Source organism: Eubalaena glacialis, chromosome 16, assembly GCF_028564815.1.
Source record: "Eubalaena glacialis isolate mEubGla1 chromosome 16, mEubGla1.1.hap2.+ XY, whole genome shotgun sequence".
NCBI lineage: Eukaryota > Metazoa > Chordata > Mammalia > Artiodactyla > Balaenidae > Eubalaena > Eubalaena glacialis.
The window spans coordinates 20730792-20738667 of record NC_083731.1 but is presented as its reverse complement, the minus strand read 5'-3'; the positions used below and the strand labels follow the sequence as shown (position 1 = coordinate 20738667).

The following is a 7876-nucleotide window of genomic DNA, read 5'->3' as shown; positions in this document are numbered from 1 at the left end:
AGTAAAATGTGAAGTCTTGAATTAGCCAGGTTCGGTGTTGATTCTGGTTTTGCTACTTATACAGTGTATTACCTTGCTATGTGGCTTAATATCTATGAGCTTCAATTTATTTATTTATTATTATTATTGTTTTTTGGAACTATAATGCTTTTATTACCAGAATGTACAAAACATTGATCCCTTTATAATTCTGCAATACTGCCTCAGATTCCCCCAGTTTCAAACAACTTGTCTTTTAAATTTCCATAACATCCGTTTAGCATAAATGATATTGTTGCTGTTCACAGTAGAAGACAGTCTTTAGCTTTGATGGCTCAGACCTAATTAAACAGAAATGGCTAACTTTGGGCCTAAGATAAATGTGGTATAGAAAGAAGAGCACAGAACCCTACCAATACACATAAACCATACTCCATTCAAATAGTCCTGAGACCTTACTGAACGGACTTTCAAATAAGTAAGCCTCCCATTAAAAAACCTTTAAAAATGTACTGTCTGATAAACTCAAAATACAAAAAATGCAGTATCACCAGTTACGTGCATTTTCTAGGATTCGTTTTAAAATTCAGGCTAATGTTTAACAATAGCATTTCAATTAAATTATGGCATTGGAAAAGGTTATACTTCTGAGGAAAGATCACATAAACATGCTTTTTGGGAGAAGGTATGTTTGGAAAACAACAGTAATGAATAATTAATATTGCTTTAACATTTCTAAAATCACATAAAAATGATCATCTTTGATTGCCATTTCAGTAAGTTTCGATACAGGGTGTGTTACTGTCCACTTACTGGTAACCAAAACACACATAGAAGACTTGTAACAAATATTCAGAATCTATTATTTTCATGAGCTAAACATTTCTGAGACTTTAAGATTCATGTTTGAACATACAGTACTGCAATGTTGGCTACATAAAGTAAAATAAATAGAAGATCTTTTTCAGAGGAAGCTCAATCATCAGAGGCTGTATTGCATTTAAGGATTTAACACTGGCTATATACAGAAGGGAAAGCATTTCACTTAGAAATACTTTACATTACTGGAGCTCTCTTTTTAATATGGCAACATATAGCAGCTTACCATTCTGACACTTAAAAATCAAGAGGAATAGTGCTACTCTTTTATCCTTTGCTTCCCAGTGACAAATAATGCAGTAATTACACCTCTGGTTTTCAGTTCCTCTCGAATGATATTTATTAACAGAGAGAAACCCGATGCTTTAGCTGAAATTTGGCAGCCCAAGAAGTGCACCAACTGCTCCAGAACATCCCTCATGGTCTAGAAACAGTGCTTTCAGTTGACCTTTTGACCAGTAATCCAGGACATATGCCAAAAGTTGCATCGAGAGAGAATTGACAGGTAAAGTTTCCAACAAAGACAACTCTGTTTATTTTCTCATTAACAGCACACATTCGTGCCACAGAACCAATGTTGTTGGTGATAGTAACTAACGTAGCTCTTGCTAGATCTTCTTTACCAACAGATTCTCGCTTCTTCTTATAAATCATATTCCCAAAACTAGATGCTACAGCCCAACCAGACAGACCAAATCTTTCAAAATCTCCTCCGTAAATATCACGGACCAGCTTGTCAGCTTGGGTGCTCTCACCTTTGGATGCCATTTCAAGAGCCTCTTCAAAACTTTCACAGCCAGTCAATAAACTACATAAACCCAGAAAGGTACCCCCTCCAAAGCTTGTCCCAGTTGCTCGTTTATAGTTGTCTTTGGAATAGACTGCTAAAATACTGACCCCGGAACCAGTGTTTACTACCAGCAGTGGATAGGGATCAGCCAGGTTGAAAGGCATCTTTTGGCGTCTCTCAGGTTCTGAGGCATTAGCAAAAAAAAAGCACTCTGCTTGTCCATTGAAACTGACAGAATCTATGTACAGCAAGCCCTTTACAAGGCAGTCAGCTTCATCCAGTTTGTGCAGGTGGAGGCTTCCAACTGTGCGAAAACCGTTTTCAAACTTGTCAGCACCACCTCCTGTAGCACGTTGCACCGTGTGTAGTGTTGAGAAGCTTTTCGCTCTTCCCCTTTGGATAAAAGCAGGCAGGTCCTGGGTTGAAAATCTGATAAAAGTGCAGGTTCCCTCTCTGGCCAAAAAGTGTTAAATCTTTTAGTTCAAGGCGTGCATCCCGAATACCAGTGGATCCACAGGCTACACTAGAAGTCAAATATTTCCAGATACTTTTTAAGCTCTCAACTTCTTCTTGTTCTTCCTCTGCTGTGATATCGATAGGTTCAAAATATGAGCGCTTTACCAAAGTTCCCCCGATGTCCATGCCAAACCATGGGAAAGAGGGTTTCTTGGCATCCTTGATCTTCATGGCGTCGGCCCGAGGGGCGAGAGGCAGCCTCGGGTCCTCCTCTCGGGCCGGGCGGGGCGGGGGCACCTGAGACGAGGCCCGGCCCAGGGGGCGGCCCCCCTACCCCGGCAAGGGGCGGCCCGGACCGAGCGAGCAGGGGAAGCAGGGAGGGGGCCCCGCCGCCACCGCCGCTCCAAACAAAAGGCGCCGGTCCCCCGACCCGCCGCCCAATTTATCATTTACACGTAGGATTTTTGAAGACTGAGTTACACATAGGTTTGTTGAGAAAATAGTATATGTGAAATAGCTTTTTCAGTATTCACTAAACTTATGTTTTAAGAAATCTTAAAAGCAAGAAATGAATATACCAAACTGCAAATCTGATTTTCAGGACTATATAGAAAATCTTCCACCAGAGCCCGAGAAACATGAGCCTAAGAAATATGTGATCTAACTTAGAACGGGGGAAAAGGCATCGTGTAAATAGTTTTATGAGACCAGGTTTTTTTCAGTTGTTGTGGTGGTTTTGTGTCTAAATGAAGGACAGAAGTCCGTTCTTGCCTCCTTGGAATCAACAAGGAAAATCACATGGTCATATTGGGGAGAGTTTTCCTTCCGTGTCAGAAGAACCTGTTTAGACATTTAAGTTCTCTCATCAGATCTGAACCACTCTCCTTCATTCACCTCCCTCTGTTCAGAAAAATACTCCTGTCGTGGATCTCAAAGAAATCAGGTTTCATCTGAAGCAGAATAAATGATTTAAGAAACTTGATTATTTTAAGAGAAAATTGGTTTGGCATAGTAAACGATATTAGTAAGAAAGTAAAAGTATCTTATTGTACCTACCCAATTTTTCAGACTTCCCCTGATAAATATTCTTCTAAAATTATTAGATTTATTCAGAAACCACATTTCTTTTATAAACATTTCTTTGTAAAACACCAAACTATCTTCAGTTTGCTCTGAATCACTGTTGTCCTACCTAGAGTCTAAATAATTTGCCAATGAATACATTATAACGTAAGTATCATAGAGTAAAGTGAATTATAATGGCTTCTGTCACAATAGAAGGTAAGTGTTCCATCCCACTCACGCTGAAATTTGACAACTTCCTGAAGCAGTTGTTGACAAAATAGCACATATGAAAGGAAGCTTACCCTTTAGCCCTTTGGTACAATCAAAAGAACACAACTGTTTAACAAGGGAAGAATTAAAGTTTGAACAGCAGTGCTCTGTCTGGGGGGAATTCTAGTATTGCTTATGAAGGATATTCAGGGAGACAGCTATAAAAACACAAGTCGACTGAAGTTTGTAAATTAATTTAGCAATTGCTATGACAAAGCTAAGGGCATGGAGCTAGCTAATAAAATGTGTCAATCATAGAGGCTTTAAATAAAAGTGGAAGAGAGCAGTTATTGTAGACTTTAATGGTGCTGCAATTTTTAATCTTTTCTTCCAGACATGACCTTGTATAAAAAATCCCAGGTTGTTTTCTGAGAAAGGAGAACTTATTACAGCTACACAACTGTCATATTTCCAATATTTTTCTCTCTCTTTTACCTTTATGTCAAATGTTTTCTGGATTTTTAAATTCATATGACAATAAAACCGTTAGAGTTTTATTCTCTTTATGGAGAGATGGAAGTACACACATTAAGCAGAGGATATGAACAAAGTCTTAAATTTTCCACAAGCTATATTAAAAGTGATTTCCTCTGGAAAAATAGATACCCACTTAGGAATACGAATAACTGTAAATTAAAAAATGGATTAAATTTCGCAGGATATCGATTTACCAATTTAACAAAACAAATATAAGTATATGCTTTGTTTCCACTTCAATAAAATCTATTGAAGTGATAATTAAATTATGGCCTGATATTTTCTTTCAGCCTAAACTAAGCTTTCATATTTCCTACAATAAGTATTACAACACAGAAGATAAATAAGGCTGCCACCTGCAAATAATTATAGTTTAAAAATAGTAAATAGTCCTATCAAGATAAAATATTTAGAATAATTTTAAATATACCAAATACTCATGCACACATAAACAGATACATAACACATACATAAATATATATGTATATATGAGAAACACACATCTTAAGGATAATCTTGGAGAGTTTTAATTAGTAAAGAGTAGTATTTGCCTTACAGAGATTCTTTTATTTTTATACCAGAAGATACATCCTTTAGAAACAATTTTGGTTTTCAACTCTGGATCTCAGAATTTCAGAGTTGGAGAAGTAAATGTCTTTAATGCCTTTTTAAGTAAATGTATTTAATCCCATTACCTACTAGGGCTTCAGTTGTCTCTATCATATTTGCATCAGAGATCAACCTGCTTTTCCTGGTCCAGTGCATCCCAGGGCCACTTGGTCTATCGTTGTACATCTCAGAGTGTTGGGCATTTTTCCCTTGATGCATGCCTCCTCCTGTACATTCTTTATGTCAATTAGATTATCATCTGGTCAGAGCTGCTGTTGAATGTCCATCCTCCTTATTATAGACATTAAGCTAAAGAGAGTTAATATATATTCTGAGTTACAGATCTAGAAAGCAAGGCAATTGTCTGTTCTCTGTTGAATTGTCACCCATATGCCACTTTAGTAGCTGTAATTGAAAAGTGTAATGAACATGTACCTCTCCAGCTTGTTGGATTGCAATATATATATATATATATATATATATATATATGCATGCATATATGTCTCTCTGTGTATATATGTGTGTATACATACCAGTATGTATTATATAATATATATAATATATACTATATATTATATGAATCAACCCTTCTCCCTTAATATTTATTCTTTGTTTATTTTTATTTAGTTTTAAGGATGTAGCTGTAGTAAGAGAATATGTAAATGATAATCAACAGGGGAAGGAGTTTTTATTACCTAATGTCTAATGGCCTTAAAACTGTCATTAGTGCTGCCTGTTTGTACTGTGTTTCTAATTCATACTTATTCATGTAATTGTGTGTAGCCGAAGACTACCAACTTAAAATATCATTCACCTTTAGTGGAAAACATACACTCACATTCCCCTTTTATTTTCTTATCTTTTATTATTGACCCGGTGAAATTCATTGTCTAATTTTACCCTTACTGTGAATGCCCACCGTAACCAACAAAGGGATAAAGTAGAAGCTCTAAAACACAAATATTCCCGTTTTCTTTTTCTTTTTCTTTTTCTTTTTCTTTTTCTTTTTTTTCACAGCAGGGTAGTGTTGCAGTTGAACTCCTGATCCATCTCTAAAGTCCAACTGCCTGCATTCACTGGGAACACAGTCAAAGGGATAAAAAGTGACCATAGATGTGCTATAGACTGGGAGTCACCCACCCTGATTAGAATTTTGAATAATGAGGAGGAGACAGTCATGAGGAGATTTAGTATCAGGTTTTTCTAGAAGGAGGAATCCACAACAAATGCAAAGGCCACGAAAAGGAAATAACCTAGGTGTATATGAGTATCAGAAAGAGGTTCATAGACTGCAGTTTAGTGTGTGAGGGGCAGAGGTGTAGGAGGTTAGGTGGGAGAATGAGGCAGGGGTCTTCTCTGTACCCTCTTCTAGCTGTGGGAAGAAGTTTGGATTTTATTTCAAGGCAATGGAATGCAGCCGGAGGGTTTTTAAGAGAGGAAAGAACAATCTGATTTGTGTGGTAAAATTTCACACTGACTGCTGTGTGGAGAATGGATTATAGGAGTGGAAATGAGAAGGCAAAGACAAGCATTAAGCAGCAGTTCCAGTTATCCTGATGTGAGGGAGTGGTGTCTTGGTTAGAAAGTCAGAGGATATATTTGGCAACATCAATTTACTTGGGAACATTTCTCCAGAAGAAAATCTCAGCCTTAGTAATTTAATTAGTGTATGATGCTAAGTAATGCATTACATCGTGGTCCTCCTGCACAGGGTGAGAGGTTAGAAGGGTGAGCAGGGTTCAACATAGCCTTTGACAACTGGTATTAGTATATCAGACTATGGCTATATGACATCATGTCACATATCTAAGATTTGAATGGCATACTATATAGGATTTTATATTTTTTTCCTCATTCTGTTTAGAATGGTTTATTTTCACCTTGAAACCCATAGTGGCAGCTGCAACCAGTTTGAAAATTTCAGCAATCCTGGGAGGAATGGAAAAGCAGAACTTTGGAAAATAAACTGAAATGTTTTGAGCATTCTCACAAAGTTATAAGGTTGTAGGGGAAGAAAATAGTCACTTCTTATAGGAACAGTAGTTTGGTTACTGATCATTAAATTGCAAGTTTCCAAGTGATGGGTATTAAAATCTTGTAGGTAATATTGATTTGGATATAACTTTAATAACAATGATTGATAGTATTGTAGGTGAATAAAAATATTCATTCACCTGTACATTTCCTAGGAAAAACAGGAGTTGATTGTTCTGTTTGTTTCCACAGACATTTATTGAGCATTTATTAAATATCAGTGCTAGACAGTGCCATCAAGGATTTTACAATTCTTTGAGGGGCTATAGGTATGTAACCTGATCTTTTGAATATAATGTGGAAAGTGATTAAAAAAATAAAGGAAGACAAAAGAGTACCCCAGGGCACAGCGATTAAGACAGTTGTTCCAACCTCTACTTTCAGGGAGGACTTGGTAGAAGAGATGGTGCCTAAGTTGACTCTGAAGAAATGAGTAAGATTGTAGCAGGTGAGGAAAAGTGGTAAGGGCTTCCCTGGCAAGGGGACAGCATAAGTAAAAGAAGGGTGACCTGAAAAATATGTTGTGGAAAATAAACTGACAAATAATTACATAATATCAGAGAATGCTGAGGAGCAGTGAGATTTGATGCTGTAAAAGTATCTGAGGAGGAATTTGTATTCATTGACTTTATTCTCTTTGTGATAGGGATTCTCTGAAGAGTTACATGCAGGTGACGTTTCAAGGATATATTAATATCCACCCATAGAGAAAATTAAAAATCATATTATCATTAAGCAGTGCTTTTACATATCATTTACACTATATTAATCATGGCCAAATCTACACAAAAGCTTGGAATATGTATATTTAATAATAATGACTGAAATGTATATATGCATATATAGTTACATACACACGTGTGTAAAAATTTATAAACATGCATATGCATATACATACATTTTTTGAGATTAGAAATAGATGCTGAACTCTGCCCCAAATTCTTTACATAACTTTTTTATGTCTCCATATAACATTGTAGTTGATGATCTTTTTACACTATTCATAGCTGCCAAAGCATATTTCTTAAATATGTGTGAACTATAGTTAAAGGGGATTAGCTATAAAATTCTAGAGATAGGATTCCTGCTCATTCTAAGTTCACTCTAAATCTAGCATTTGCTATTCTATGGCTTGTTAATTTACCAGACATTCAATAGCAGTACTTAGTGTATTAGTTTGCGAGAGCCGCTGTACCACAAACTGGGTGGCTGCTTCAGTGAAACTTTCATAGACAGAGTGAAACAGGCAAGTCAGACTTTATTCAAGACTGTCACAGTAAGGATGAGGGATTGAACTCAACTCTGTTGAAACAAAAA

At 36.6% G+C, this 7876-nt stretch overlaps 1 pseudogene; it reads right to left on the bottom strand.

Moving 5' to 3' along the window:
* Positions 1–1221: 1221 nt before the first annotated feature.
* LOC133076414 (pantothenate kinase 3-like) lies at positions 1222–2352 on the bottom strand (annotated as a pseudogene).
* Between the last annotated feature and the right edge of the window lie 5524 nt (positions 2353–7876).